Genomic DNA, 15453 nt, shown 5'->3' with positions numbered 1-15453 from the left:
TACACCAATGGATTAGCACAGCATCAAGCAACACCTCGAAGGAGAAGGAAGTAGTAAATAAAATGAAATGCAGTGGCAAGAATGAGAATGGAATCTTCTGTTTCTTAACAGTATGAAATACTGAATGAATGGCAAGAATCTACACACCTTAGAGCCATGTAAACAGGCAGAAGGGGGAAAATATGCTAGCAAAGCTTTGTCACAGTTAATAGGAATTGAAATTAATTTATCTTCCTTCTTTAATGGAACATTTTGGTGGCATCTTTCCTAAACAAATTACATGATTATAGAAAAGTCACAGAATCACAGAATGATAGGGGCTGGAAAGGACCTCCAGAGACCACTGAGTCCAGCCCCTCTGCTAAAGCAAAGCAGCAGCAGCCTAAGATACTTAAGCAAAATGTAGACCCAATTGCAGGACAGAATGAAATACTGTTTAAGATTCCCAGAAAATGAAATAGTTTCTCTAGCCTACATTGCAGACAAAAAGATAAAAAACAGTGACTCATACTGTAAATAAGCCCTCTGGTATCAGTTTAGAAAATACAGTTTGATATGCTTATGAGAAGAATGTGCTACTGTAAGTGTATCAGTATCAGTGAAGTCAGAGGAGTTGTATAAAGTATACTGCATCTGCAGTCATTACACCCCAGATATAAAAGATGACAGCTGGCAACATAAGTTGAATAGAATGTTACAAAAATCACTATTAATAGTTGAAATAAAGCCTCATTGAAATATAAACTTAGCAGAGAATAGAGGCACTGCTAATGAAGAGCATGCTAGGTACCAGGATGACAGAATCACTTGTGCCCAGGAAATATGAGTGTGTTATCCTTCAGTAGTTATCTCCTTGCTGCAAGCACCAAGTTACAGCTGCAAAAGTATTTACCTTGATAACAGTTGATATTAAGTATCAGCATCTAAGCTTGTACAGGACCATATTCAGGCAACAATATTAAAAACTCTAATTTAGCAATATTATTTCCTATGTAAGTCTTTGCAGTGCTTCAGATACATTTATATGGAAATGCTTACTTCTTAACAGCCAACCACTATAGAAGTTGGAAAAGACCCAAAATGTGAATTTTTAATTTCTCACTACTTTTATCTTCAGTGTCCCCACTGGAGCTTCCTCTGAGCCAGCTTCCCACACAATTGAACTAAAAGTTCTGTTGTCTCAGCTTGGTTGACCTCCAATATGGAAGAAGCCCTTCAAAGTGTCTGCAATTCATGACACCAAGCGAGCTTTCAGTTAGCTGAATAACTCTGCTTTTCTGTTCAAATGAGATGATAAAAGAAGTACCTATTGAATTCCTTTCTCTAACTTTTCAATGTTAAGACACACATATTACTTGATGTAAGACAGGAAAGGCAAGAAACTCTGATACTACAGGCAACTAAGCACATTAGCAAGCAACTCCAAAACATCAACTTTGAAATTCTCATTCTACATTTATTATCACTGTACATTAAAGCCTCATTGCCACTTACCTTATCAGCTCACCTCTTTTGCTGTTTACTCCCTGAAGACTCAGAGGTGATCTGCAAACTGCCCTTTTATTCTCCCAGCATCTGGTGTGCATCGCAGCTGTGTTCTGATTAGCTGTTAACACGTGGCAAGGCTTTCCAATCTTCTTCCACCCTTATGGTACAGACAACTAGTTATGTCCAGCTGAAAACAGCACTACTTGTGTCCTCAATCTGAACAAGCTGTTAATTCCAGCTAACATGCAAACCACAGTCTGTGAATGCAATTATACAGTCCAAGCTTTGGGATTTTTGTTCAAAGGATGAGTCCTTTTGCAGTCTCAGTCTTGTAGCTGTCTCCTCTGCATAGGTGACTGGAATCACATCCAATATTTTGGTATTGTAGGGAGGATCTCATCAGTGTCTTGTAAGAGTAGGGTTTTCTTGTGTTTGGGTGGTTTTCTTTTTCATATTTATAAGGAATTTCTCAGTGAACACCTCCTCCTTTCTCACCCACAGCTCTTAAGAGACCATTAAACCTAACTAGTAAAGCCAGCTCTTCTCCATTCTCTTGTGTTTGGAGTTAAGGGCAGGTTTTTGTCATTAGCCCATCATTCAGCAAATGACATTGCTGTTCGTATTACTAAAGCTCATTACATTTTTGTTATTTCATTCCTTAAGTTTATGCTTTACCCAGGTCTGTCCATCCGGATGTCTTTCAGCTTTACCACCTGATGATGATTTCTGCAATCAATCGTTTTGTGTCAAGGTAATTAGTGAAAATACTTTACCCAGGTCTGTCTGTCCTCCTGTCTTTCAGCTTTACCACCTGATAAACATTTCTGCAATCAAATATTTTGTGTCAAGGTAATTAGTGAAAAGCTAAATAATACCACCAAGACTGAGTCTAAAGAAGTTATAGTATTAACACTCAGGTTGCTTTTTATCAGCTTCTTCTAAGAAAAGCAGACGAGGTGAGTGGTGTGAGACCAAAATTTCCCCTCCACCTTGATGCTCAGGGAAAGTACATAATTTCTGTGTTGAATAGCCCACAGTAGATTTTTTTTTTTATTCCATGAATCCACCTAAATATGTTTCAACTGCACAAATTATTTTTATATTTATAGCATTCTATAGCAATACACTTTACAACTTAATTATGTGGTGCTTTTGAACCTAACAGCCTATAACATCACTCGATGTTCCCTAGATTTTCCACTATTAAAGGAAGTTAATAACCATCCCCTACTGATTCCACTTCTACCTGGGATTTTATTCCCTTTCAGCAGGCTCTCCTTGAAGCTGAAAAGATCTATTGTATTTAGTAATCCATTTTCTCTATTTTACATACCTTAAAATTTATCATTTCTCATAATCTCTCCCAGCTCTGCTAATAATTTCCTATGCATTTTCATATATAGTATTGATAGATGACATAAAACACTGTTCTTGTCTTCAAAAAACCAGTTACCACATGCAGAAATGAAGAAATTTAGTCTGTCATGATCTTGCTTTGGTTAGCCCCTGCTTCATTTTATTCTGTTTCCTATTTACCTGCACATTTAAAATTTTCCTTTCCTTTTTTCTTTTCAAACACTTCTGAATTCTGCTGAAGTCAGACTAATGAACATTGAATTACTTCAGTAATTTTCTCTCTTTATCTAATAGAAGTGTAGCTTCTGTTGTTCTCCACTGACGAAAGCATCCTTATTCCTTCATTATTTTGAAGCAGTGCATAATGGGTGCCCAAAGTTGAACTCATTAAGCTTAGTTTTGTTTCCAATAGTAATTTTCTTTTTTAATAAACTCAAACTCATCAACCATCCTCATAGTGCTTTCATATATGTTCCTCTTCATTTAAAATGGAAACAAGGCATCTAGACTTCTAAACATAGTTTCAAAATCTATTTTCGCATTCCTTTTACAACTTCTGACCTCAGTATTTTGCAGTTCTCAGTTGGCTCTTAATACTGTCTGACTTCTTAAAGTTTTCTTTGCAGATTGGTTCTTCTTTCCATTCCTTTTAGATTTACTCCTAGTCTATTTTTAACGTGCTATTCATATAGTTAGGCTTAGAATTTTTCCTAAGTATTTATGTTCCTCCTGCAGTCTAAAAACAATTCTTTTGTTTCTGTAGTCCTGGTTGAACAGCCTGTTCAGGTGTCATTGGGAGAGATCATTACTTCAATGCAGTACCTTTCTCCTGCCTTGCCCATCTGATGTGCCCAACCAACACACTATCTCTCCAGCATGAATACTGGGGAAAGTGATGTAGCAAACATCCAGGTGGCTTTGCACAGAGTTGTGGTTTGCCACAGCTGAAATTAAGGTGGATTTTAATAAGACATGACAGACCCAGGCAGGATGTCTCTGTCCTGTGCTCTCAGGACACAATGTTCCAAGAAGCTTATTAGCACAGCATCGTGCAAATACGGGCTGCAGACAGCAGAGCTTAATGCACCCAATTGGATGATAGAAAAGTACACAGAGAGATAACAACCTTTTCAGAGTCTGCTGGAGGATGGACAGGTATACTAGAGGTTCCTGGCCATACTAGGACCAGGTACCTGTATAAAAGATTTTTTGCAGTGTCCTACCCTTTGTTTCTTCTGATCTTATTTGCTAAGCAGTCAGTAGTGGGTTTTGCTCATTTCAGTTAAACCTCTTCTTTAACATCTCTTGAAGCCTAGAGAAAAAAGATTTCATTGGTTGCTTTTAGTATTCTCATATGCATTTGAGTAATCAATGATCTTGAAAGTACAGATAGATGGAGAAAAGTGACTGCAGCACTTGCTCACTTGAACTGATGTCACTGAAATTGCCTACACAAGACAAACGGATGCAGAAGCAATGCAGGATTATTCTTGCGTAGCAATATTTGTGCAGGAAAGTCACAAAACACTTATTAAACTACTTGATTCTTTCCTATTCTAATCCTTTTGCAGACACTTTTAAAGCACCAAATAATACTACAGAATTCCTATTAAATAAATTACATGTGAGACTAATTTGGATATATTTTCATTATAAAAAGTGTCTCTACAACATCATTAACGTTTTATTTCTCCCTTGGGCTCTGTAAGTGCTGAATAATATTGGAGAACATAATGGTGGCTGTAAAAATCAAACATTTCTCACTCAGAAACAGATATATTTATAGGAGAAGAATAATTGCACACATTATCAATTGTCTTATACATTACATGAAGGGCATTATGCACAGAGATTTGTAACACACACAGTTCAGAAAGCAGTCAAGTTATTCAAGACTTTATCAAATATGTTTGCATTCAGATTGTTTGAGTCAATTATGTTTCCTATCCTAAGACCATACTTCACTTCTTCATTTCTTAGTAAGATCCTTTCTTAGGGATCTGCTCAAGAGAGTCCAACAGGGGGCTATGAGGATGATTAGGGGACTGGAGCACTGCCTGATGAGGAGAGGCTGAGGGATCTGGGGCTTTTTAGTCTGGAGAAGAGAAGACTGAGAGGAGATCTAATGCATGTTTATAAATATCTCAGGGTGGGGGGCCAGGAGGGGGGAGACAGGCTCTGCTCACTTGCTCCCTGTGATAGAAAAAGGAGCAATGGATGGAAGCTGCAGCACAGGAAGTTCCACCTCAGCACAAGGGGAACTTCTTTACTGTAAGGGTCCCAGAGCACTGGCACAGGCTCTCCAGAGAGGTTGTGGAATCTCCTTCTCTGGAGACTTTCAAGGTCCGTCTGGACGTGTTCCTCTGTGACCTGAGCTAGATTGTGTGGTCCTGTTCTGTCAGAGGAGTTGGACTCAATGATCTCTTTGGGTCCCTTCCGCCCCCTTACATCCTGCGATCCCTGACAGAGACTGATTTTTGTTAGCATATTGGAATCAGTGTAAGCCGCATTGCTTCTGGTGAAGATCCTTATGAATAAATAAAAGCAAAGGCAGATCTTAACATAAATGAAACAATATCAAGAAGTAGGACGTAGCTAAAAGCCTTAGGTTGGTTGAAAAAATAAGTTTCCATTAAAAGTTGTAATTGACTGAAATCAATTTGCAGGTGGAAAAATCATACCCCAAATAAAACCCTCCCAAAATCTACAAACTGAGGCAACAGAGAAATCTCCTGCTTCTTTCATCATCTCAAGTATTGGGTAATTATTTGTCATATTCTGGGGAAAAGGCCCTGAAATTACAATTTCTAGTAAAGAAGCATGAAACTTTCACAACAGGACATGTAGCATGGGCCAGATGTTATGAGAGACGTGGGTTAAGGAAAGCAAAGCACATTTCTCTAGTGTGCCTGAAGGGACTTTGGGAGTCCTGAAGAGAAAATTGAACAGAAGGGAAAGAGGCTGTCCTGGGTCCTGTGCTTGCTACAGCGTGCACTCCTTGCACATTCTGGATCCCCAGATTTGGGATATTTCAGAGGTAGCACAGTGCCTATTGCTGACAGTAGGGACAGTTGCTGGAGTCTTCTCACCATACACATACGTTTTACAAATGCAAATCCATTGGCTAATTTATTGTTCTGTAAATCCATTTCCCACACTTATTCATTGTGCATCAGTCTTGCATCTCTGGATGAGCCTAGGACCCTTGCTGTAAGCCTTGCCATAAAAAGATGTAAGCCATATTTGCAATCTAGAGGTGTGAAGATGGCTTGCTAAGAAAACCAGGAGCTAATTCTATTCTAATCTGGATACTTGTGTCCCTTCAACCACACTTCATTTACTTATGAGGAAGGCTTGCCAAGCCCTCACTGACTAACTGCTACTGCACTTGCTTTGTTGGATTCGTTCTTGTCAATACTTTGGAAGTCTTGTGTAGATCTATGGGGGATTCAGTCAAATCCTGTATTTGTTTCACATTGAGGTTGCAGCTTTGGTTGCTGGATTTTTTTCTAAACAAAATTCAGGCATTCTAAGCTCACTCATTGTCAGAAGGGAGAAATGCATATTTTTCTTTCTTGAATCCCGTTGGAACACTTGCCACATTTTTCTTTCTCACCTCAGTGTATTCACTCGCCTGCATGTTTTGATGAGAAGTGTAGATCTGTTCTTACTTTGAGAATTCTCTTACTAATATACATTTTGATTTTTTTTTTATCCAACAGATTATTCTTCAAAGCTCCAATAGATGTCACTATCAAAATATAAAAGAGGGCTGGCTGTGTAGTGCAGTCACAGAGAAAAGCGGCAGGGAAGCCTTACTCACTGCACTGCTTCGAGTCCCAGCATGACCGCACAATTCATTAAGCTAGACAATGAGGTGAGCAGCTGCCAGCCCAACGGTGCATGGCTTCTCATTCTTTATGCCCTTACTATTAGACACAAAAATATCTAATAGTTTCACTGAATATGAAAGCAAGCCTGAACCTACTGAGTGTCTGGGATAATAAGCACTTTCCTGTTAGCTTTTTGCTCTCCTGATTCAACTACAGAAATGAATCTCTCTTTTCTTGAGCCTACTATGCATATTACTGCATGGTGTTTTACAAATGCTCTCTTCCCTCCTGTTTTGGATTGCATCAGGAGTAACTTTGCTGTGAAGCTTTACTAGGGCTTTGGAATGACCTGTCAAAACACAACAGTGCTGCTTGAAATGGATAAGCAAAGCTTAGGGGTAAAACCATCTCAGAGATATTGCCCATAAAGCAGAAAATTTTCAGCTTTGGTACTTTGTTCTTTTTCTCTAACTATTAAACCTCTGGATAAAGCCATATTTATCTGTGAATACTGAATCTTTCATTACTGTGAATCTCTTCTGCTTGGAACAGACTAGGAAAACCCTACGTAGCTACTGTGTCAGCTCTACTACATGAGGTTGAGATGACTGTAGGAGCTCTACTGCCTTGGAAAACAAGCTGTTTTCAAAAACACCAACAGTTTATGAGCCCTTACTCTTGGAAACACACCTACACCTGGGAATAGGAGACCTTCTACCTTCAGAAAACACAGTGTCTTTTTATACAAATCTCTGTAAGCCCCCATGCTGAATATCATTCTGATCTAGTAGAGCATTTTTTGCAGCTGCAGGTTTGGCAAAATCTCCATCAGGATCCATCCCCAAACTAAACCGCACCACAAGATGTCAGTGTCCAATGCAAACAGCTCCCAAATTCAAGGTTGGGGTTATTTATCCAAAAGATTGCTAGTCTTTTACAGGCAACTAGATGAAGGATCAAAGAGACAATAGTAGTTAAATGACCTGTCCAGCCTAGAGCCCTGTTGCTCAAGTAGGAAATCCTCTCATTAGAAGTCCAGAACGCAGGACCTGTGCATTAATTTGACATCCACTTGGATGGTTCTGTGGCTTCCAATCCAGAGAACCTTTGTATTATAATACAAATATCTTTGTAAAAAACTTCTGCCCTAAGGCATAGAACCCACTATATGATACTGCATTTACCATTTCTTACAAGGAATTTGGCTGAGCCACGGTTACATGAGCTTAGGATGTGAGGGAATTCAATGAGTGAGAAAAGAAGAAACAACTGAACGCAAAGGTCAGCGCAGCTACGCAATTTACATTAGCCAAGGATTAGACTCTCCTTAGTAAACCGCTCTAGGAAAAGGGCCAACCTGCTGCTTCTGTTTCATTTGAAATTCTTCATCACAAGGGTAGTAAGGCACTGGAGCAGGTTGTCCAGAGAGGTTGTGGAGGCCTCAGTTCTGACAGCATTCAAAGTCAGATTGGATGGAGCCTTAAGCAACCTGACCTAGTAGAAGGTGGCCCCTACACATGGCAGGAATTGGAACTAGAGGATGCCTTCCAACACAAACCACTCAATGATTCCATGATTTGCCTAATTTTTAATGGTGGTTGGTTTGGGGTTTTATTTTGTTTTCCCAAACCCAGATTTGCTCTGGCATGATATGTATCTCCAAAAGATACAAGCATCAGTGCATGTTGGGGACCACTAAATGCAAGCATACACTACAAGTCCCAGGATTTCTTCTTGACAGAAACTGTAGCACCTGAGCACATAAAATCTAGAATTAGCTCTCAGAGAACACAGCAAGGGGCTTTTTAATTTGTTTTTTACCTTCTGTTTCACATCAGAGGAGAGGTTATCCTTTCCCTTTTTGCTAATCTTTGCTGAGGTGCTATTGACAGCAGGAATCTTATCTGCAAGACTCTTGAAATCAGCTCATCAGAGCAAAGTAGAGCACAGGTATCTCTGTAGTTCACTGGGGAATCATCTTCAGAGATTTTGTAAAATGTGCAGCCAAAAAGCAGACTGAAACAGTACTGCATCACTTTTCTTGATGCAAAAATATGGAGTGCTCAGCCTAGCTGCTTTTCCCCATTTTTACAGTTTCTGTGGAAAAGGTATAAGAAAGGCACTGAAACCCTTTAAAGAATGCAGTGAGAAGTCAAAAGTAGAGGCCTCCAATAGCAAAATCATTAATGGGAAAGTGAGATGAAGAATTCATAGAATCAAGAAGATTGGAAGAGACCTCCATCACCCAGTCCAACCTATCACCCAGCCCTATCCAGTCAACTAGACCATGGCACTAATTATAGAATCATAGAATCAACCAGGTTGGAAGAGACCTCCAAGATCATCCAGTCCAACATAGCACCCAGCCCTATCCAGTCATCTAGACCACGGCATTAAATGCCTCATGCTTCAGCATCTCCAGGGATGGTGACTCCACCACCTCCCTGGGCAGCCTATTCCAATGCAAATCACTCTCTCTGTCAAGAACTTCCTCCTAACATCCAGCCTATGTTTCCCCTGGCACAACTTGAGACTGTGTCCCCTTGTTCTATTGCTGGTTGCCTGGCAGAAGAGGCCAACCCCCACCTGGCTACAATGTCCCTTCAGGTAGCTGTAGACAACAACGAGGTCACCCCTGAGCCACCTCTTCTCCAGGCTGTACACCTTCAGCTCCCTCAGCTCGAGGTGTGGCCTGAGCAACGTTAAGTACAGGGGCAGAATAACCTCCTTTGTCCTACTGGCCACACTGGTCCTGATACAGGCCAGTATGCCATTGGCTCTCTTGGCCACCTGGACACACTGCTGGCTCATGTTCAGCTACTATCTACCAGTACCCCCAGGTCCAACTCTGCCTGGCTGCTCTCCAGCCACTCTGTCCCCAGCCTGAAATATCTATTTCTACATATTTCTATTTCTCCTTCATCAGAAGCTGTTCCCCAAAGGAGTCAAACGTAAGGAGCTAAGCTGTGTAGTATTGTTTTGCACCTTTTTAACCTTAGCATCTGCTGCATATGCAGTCAAGAAAAACATAGGGCTTATAACTGCAGTTATCCAGAAATACAAGGGAGTGTTTGAGAAATATGCCTATGCCTTACAGAAGACACACAAAAATCTATCTACACATCCTATTCTGTGAGAATTCAGGCATAAGTCTACACGTCTTAGAAACCAAATGCATACCTGCTAAGCAGACAAGCTCAAGGACTCAGGCACTATTAATTCCGTTACTCTGAGATCTCCTTAACAGGAAAATGGGTCTTACAGTTGAGTATTTTCCACAGAATATATTTAGACTACATAACTACATTTTCCATAAATTCCAGAAAATCTTCCAGAAAAAACAAAAACATCCCAGTGCACATTTTTGGCAAAATTGACTGGGCTCAGACTGTGCAACTGCACTTGAAATGTTGAGTTATTTTTACTAATACTACAATGGCCAATATTTTTTAACTCTTATTCATAATAATATTGGTCATTACTGCTGGTTCCTTCTAAAAGTCTGACCGCAAGACATCTGACAAATTCTTCAACACACTGATAAAAACTGACTTCATAGCTCCTACTCTTTGTTACCCTGGCTGGAATCATATTGCTTATGAAATACTGCCTGGAGAAAATCTATGAACCTTTCCTTATCCTGAACATTCAGAAGAAATTGATGTTTTAAAACACTGGATCTCTGCATGCAACAACCAGAAGTGGCTTCTGCTGGTGGTTCACAAACATTGTGTGCTGTGTATACACTCTGTATGTATTAAATGATGCACTTTGGTGAATTTACTTACACCAGCTTCAAAGGCTACTGCTACATTGTACCTATACTCATTGTCTTCCATATGGATGCAATAGAAGCTGACAGGATCATAATGATGTGCATTGTGAGTACAGGTCAAATGCTCAAACTCACCAGCATACCATTCCATTCTCTTGATTTAAGTATTGGTGAGAAAATTCCCTGCTGTATATTAGAACTTCCACACACTTTGAACTTACTCAAGGCACAGTGTAATGGAGAACTTCCCAAAGACAAGAAACCCAAAGAAATAAAAACAGTAATAACCACTACAATGATCACAAGCACCACCATTCACAGGTGAGCCACAGGCACTGTTTGTGGGCCATTTTCTCTGTCATATGTGTCCCTATTAACTTCCTGGTTTGGATGAGAGGGACCCTGTGCCATTCACTTCTGTACCTGATGGACTATTATAACTGTCAGCCTCTTGGTGCATCCATCTGCTAGGCTTCACCCTGATCACAGTCCCAGCAGGTTCTGCTGTATCTGTGTTCCTCTCACTCTGCAGCCTTGTCTTCCAGTGTCCATCTTTGCTTCTCCACCTGGAAATACCAGGGAAGGGAGACTGATCATCTCACCTTGCTTAGATGATTGATACGGTACAATATCCGTTTCTGCCAATGCTCAGGTGTCTCAGCCACACTCAGAGATGAGTTATTTTTCATGTAACATCTTAAGAGGTAGTTGATTACTCAGGGAAAATACTACAAGCTTCCATAAAGAGGTGCAAAGAGGAAGCTATTAGTAGCAAAGAGCAAGTTTCCATGGTCTTATAATACCCAGAACTATGCTAACTGAATTCCAGTGCTACTATGAAGCTTTCTTGCAAGGAGAAATCCCAGGGAAGAAAGTACTGAGCATTACTTCTGCTATACACACACATACTACAGTCCAATTATCAGGCACAAGTAGCCATAGGCATGAGGCACACTTAGATTTTCCCATAAACAAGAAGAATATTTCTGGATAGGCAACCAACAAGTATATATATTTTATTATTTGCCACTTTACTCCTCTCTCTATTTCAGGAGAAATAAGTCATATATAAAATAAACCAAAATGTGATTTGACCTTTAATGGTAAACCTTGCTGTAAGAAGCTCAGAAACATCCCTTTCACTTTTCCCATCAATGCCTGATCATCAGGCTTTCCTCTGTTAGACATCACTGTGAAATCCAGTTTGTGGTGATGGGTAGCAAACTGGGAGTGTTTGAAGTTTCTGAAAAATAATCATGTTGATGCATATCTACACTGCACCTTACCTTCACTCAGAAGCATATTTTTCTTGCTCTGTGATTAAAATAAGAGCAAAAATAAAATCTGTGCTTTCAGAATGATTAAAGGTAGTGAGTCAGCCATGAGTCATGACTGGAGAGAAGGTAAAAGGCTGTTAGAACTGAAATCACAAATCCTGCTACTTGTATCAAAAGAGCAATGCTGTTATCTTCAAATAACAGGCTTATGACCTCAATGCAGACAGACACCAGAAAAAGACATGATCACACTGAGTAAGATAATAGGCTCCTCTTTGATCTAAAAAATCATAGTTCAATTCTCTTACAGTATTTTTCTTTCCTGGAAAATGTTTTTATAATTGTAATTTATGTGCTGACAAACAGTGACATTCGAGTTTGGTGGAAAAATATAGCACCAACATCACCACTTCCAAAGTGTTAAAAAAGTTCTATGGCTAACTTTATTCATTTAATCTTTCTTTTTTAATCAAACCTTATTACTACTGGGCTGCCTGCCTCTGCTGCACTAAAATCAGCAGGTTAGAAAATAATGTGGAAAAGCTAATATCATAGAATGTCAAGAATATCATAGAATCAACCAGGTTGGAAGAGACCTCCAAGATCATCCTGTCCAACCTTTCACCCAGCCCTGTCCAATCAACTAGACCATGGCACTAAGTGCCTCAGCCAGTCTTGTCTTCAACACCTCCAGGGATGGCAACTCCACCACCTCCCTGGGCAGCCCATTCCAATGGCAAATCACTCACTCTAGCAAGAACTTCCTCCTAACATTCAGCCTATACTTCCCCCTGCACAACTTGAGACTGTGTTCCCTTGTTCTGTTGCTGGTTGTCTGGGAGAAGAGACCAACCCCACCTGGCTACAACCTCCCTTCAGGTAGTTGTAGACAGCAATGAGGTCACCCCTGAGCTGCTTCTTCTCCAGGCTGCACACCCCCAGCTCCCTCAGCCTCTCCTCACAGGGCTGTGCTCCAGGCCCCTCACCAGCTTTGTTGCCCTTCTCTGGACATGTTCCAGAACCTCAACACCTCTCTCGAATTGAGGAGCCCAGAACTGGACACAGCACTCAAGGTGTGGCCTGAACAATAGTATGTGCTGAGGCAGAAAGAGAGCCAGTGACAGCTGAAGCACAGTGCTGACGGGACAAGTAACCAGATGGAAAGAACGAAGGAACAGGAGAAAGACTAGACATTGGGAAAAGGACAAGGTTATTTTACTGAGATGGAAATAGAAAATGAATCATTAGAGGACATTGGGCAGATGCATACAAAATAAACCTAACGTTAATGAAGTGAGAACAGCATATTGTGTGTTTTGAATACTAGAGGATTCTGTGACTGATAAAATACTGATGAAAGTAGTCACCTTTAGCTAAGCATGTTTGCCTCTTGTCTATTAAAATATTTGTGGATATGAAATATGCCATTATGTACCTCCACACATTAGAAACCTAAAGCAAGACAGCAGATGTTTATGTATATCTATTTAAGATAAATAAACATGAGAGAGACAGGCAGAAAATGTGAAGAAAGAATAAAACAGGAAGCAAAAATATAGCAAGGGGCAGTGGAGAGAGGATTCATTTTGTATCACTTTTCTTTGCCAAACCATAAACACAAGGACACTCAGCAGCTCATTCTTACTCAGTCTTTCCACATTTTTCTGCTGTTTTCCATAGGTGGGGCAAAAATGACAAAGGACTGAGCCAAGCTTTCCATTGGCCCTGACATGAATATGGAAGTGCTTCTCCAGTGTGTGAGTTATCTTATTTTTGCTTTACCTTGTGGTTTCTATCTGCATTTCAGAGTCAGTATTTTAAAACCTGTTTCCTCTGTAAAGAGAGAAAATCCTAGAGTCCACAGTACATCTTTTGTTTGCTTTGACCAGAACTGCTGGCAGTCATAGGTAACATGACGTACTGCAGCTGAGGTCTGCATGTGCTGAGAGCTACTGAGCGGAGCAAACATGTGGCCCACTTTGTTTTAATTCCAAACTAAACAGGTGAAACACCAGCAGGGAATCAGGAAACACAGCAGAACTCCCCACACAGCCATTGTATATGCTTGTGCTGGAATCAGAGGTTTTATGGAAAAAGGACAGACCAAGAATAGGGTTTTTTTTCTCCCCACTCAGCATTAGCAGTCCCAAGAGTTTAAAAATCATGAGTCAAGTCTCATGCAATCACTAGGGTGGTTTAAAAGGGAAAATATTTGAAAATACAACCTCTTAAACTCTTCCTGTTTGCCTACTGCATTTTGAGCCTTCTACAGGATTCCAGAAGCCATGGATAACATAGTTTGCATAATACTGCAAGATGCAGCAATGCCTTGAGCATTTTATGAGAGTTGCTGCTTTCTTGATGAATTCCATTGCTGAGCTGTGGTTTTCTTTATCACAGGTTAAAGAGCAAAGAAGAAAAGTCTGAAGCACTCTTACCTTTGGTGTAACTCAGCCTAGTAGTGTCTCACTGCATGACACAAAATCCAGAAAGCTTGTACAAATTTGTCTGTGAATAGGAAGCCATAAAATGCCCAATAACTGTCTCCCCTTAAACAATGGTTTAGGTAATGGAATCCCCAGTCTCACAGATTTGAGAGAAAACTAGAGACCGGTAAGACAAGAGAAAGGGCTCTGAGTCTGTATCAAAGCTTACAGCTTTCACTGCCATCATGTACCCATCAAAGGGCTCTGATTTTAATACAGCACAACACCATGCTAGCACACAGGGGAAGCAATTGTGCAACTGTGTGACTTTTAATTAATGCATCATAGCAGAGCTTGAGTTACATCATTCCTGTGTCTACACAGGGAATGATTGCCCTGATCCTGAGCTCAAGAGCAAGTTTTTTGGTGCCATGAGTGGTGCAGGGTCAGGTGTCAAGTGAATGCAGGGCTTGGCTGCTTACTTCTGGGTTTTCAGTAACTTGATATTGTGCACACGGTCCAGGAACGGTCACATGTAGAGATGTGACAACAGCTGGAAAGAGCAGGGAAAGTCACTTTTTTAGCACTCTTGCTAAAAAAAATGTTCTGCTTATCTACATATTTTCCCCTGAGGTGTGCCATTTGAGAGTTTAATGACAAACAAACCCAAAACAAAGTCTTAAGCAATACTGTAAGTATTAGAAATGCTATTTACAAAGTTTCTCACTTGGATGTCTGAGGATAGGACTTTAGCCTGCAGGTTTTTTTTTTCCCAGAGACATGAAATAGTGGCTCTTTAAAAGCAAAAAAACCCCAAACAGTTAGTTGCACAAAATCTGTTACTTCTGTATCAATATTTTGTTCACTAATTTCCTCACATATGCCACCTGATTTCATTTGATCCAATACAATTGTTCCATCCACACAACACAGTCACACTCTAAAGAAATAAGCATGAAACATTAAGATGTTGAGGAGAGAAAGGTGGCTTACCAAAGTATCATTTCATTAATATATCCTAGCAACAAGCAATGTTTTCAGTTAGCAATTTACTGAACTGTACACAACATATTAACTGCACATAGTTCAATTCCTTAGCCAGTCTCTAGTCTCCTGATCACTCAAAATAAAGAGCTTTAGGACGGCTGCTTCAACTCTCTGCAGTGGCTATAAAGACATTATGAACTGGATCCAATAGCGGTGTCTGGTGCCTAAAGTATTCATGTAGTTTGTGTTTCAAAAAGTAATGACAAGCAAGTTGATAGCTCCAGTTACCTACCACATAGTTAGTGGGAGAA

The 15453-nt window shown here is 40.2% G+C and overlaps 1 protein-coding gene across 7 annotated transcripts in view; it reads right to left on the bottom strand.

The window, feature by feature from the left end:
* DGKB (diacylglycerol kinase beta) overlaps positions 1–1220 on the bottom strand; it is a 477946-nt gene extending 476726 nt beyond the window's left edge. For 6 of the 7 annotated variants that reach the window (XM_064167184.1, XM_064167194.1, XM_064167193.1 and 3 more), the window contains exon 1: positions 1039–1220. The gene's annotated coding sequence lies outside the window, so the exon portion shown is untranslated. The remainder of the gene's footprint in view (positions 1–1038) is intronic. The other variant, XM_064167186.1, reaches the window with a different exon arrangement.
* Positions 1221–15453: the final 14233 nt, after the last annotated feature.

This window comes from Pogoniulus pusillus, chromosome 28 (genome assembly GCF_015220805.1).
Source record: "Pogoniulus pusillus isolate bPogPus1 chromosome 28, bPogPus1.pri, whole genome shotgun sequence".
In the NCBI taxonomy this organism is placed as follows: domain Eukaryota; kingdom Metazoa; phylum Chordata; class Aves; order Piciformes; family Lybiidae; genus Pogoniulus; species Pogoniulus pusillus.
The sequence above is the reverse complement of the archived record's forward strand: the minus strand, read 5'-3'. Positions and strand labels throughout refer to the sequence as shown.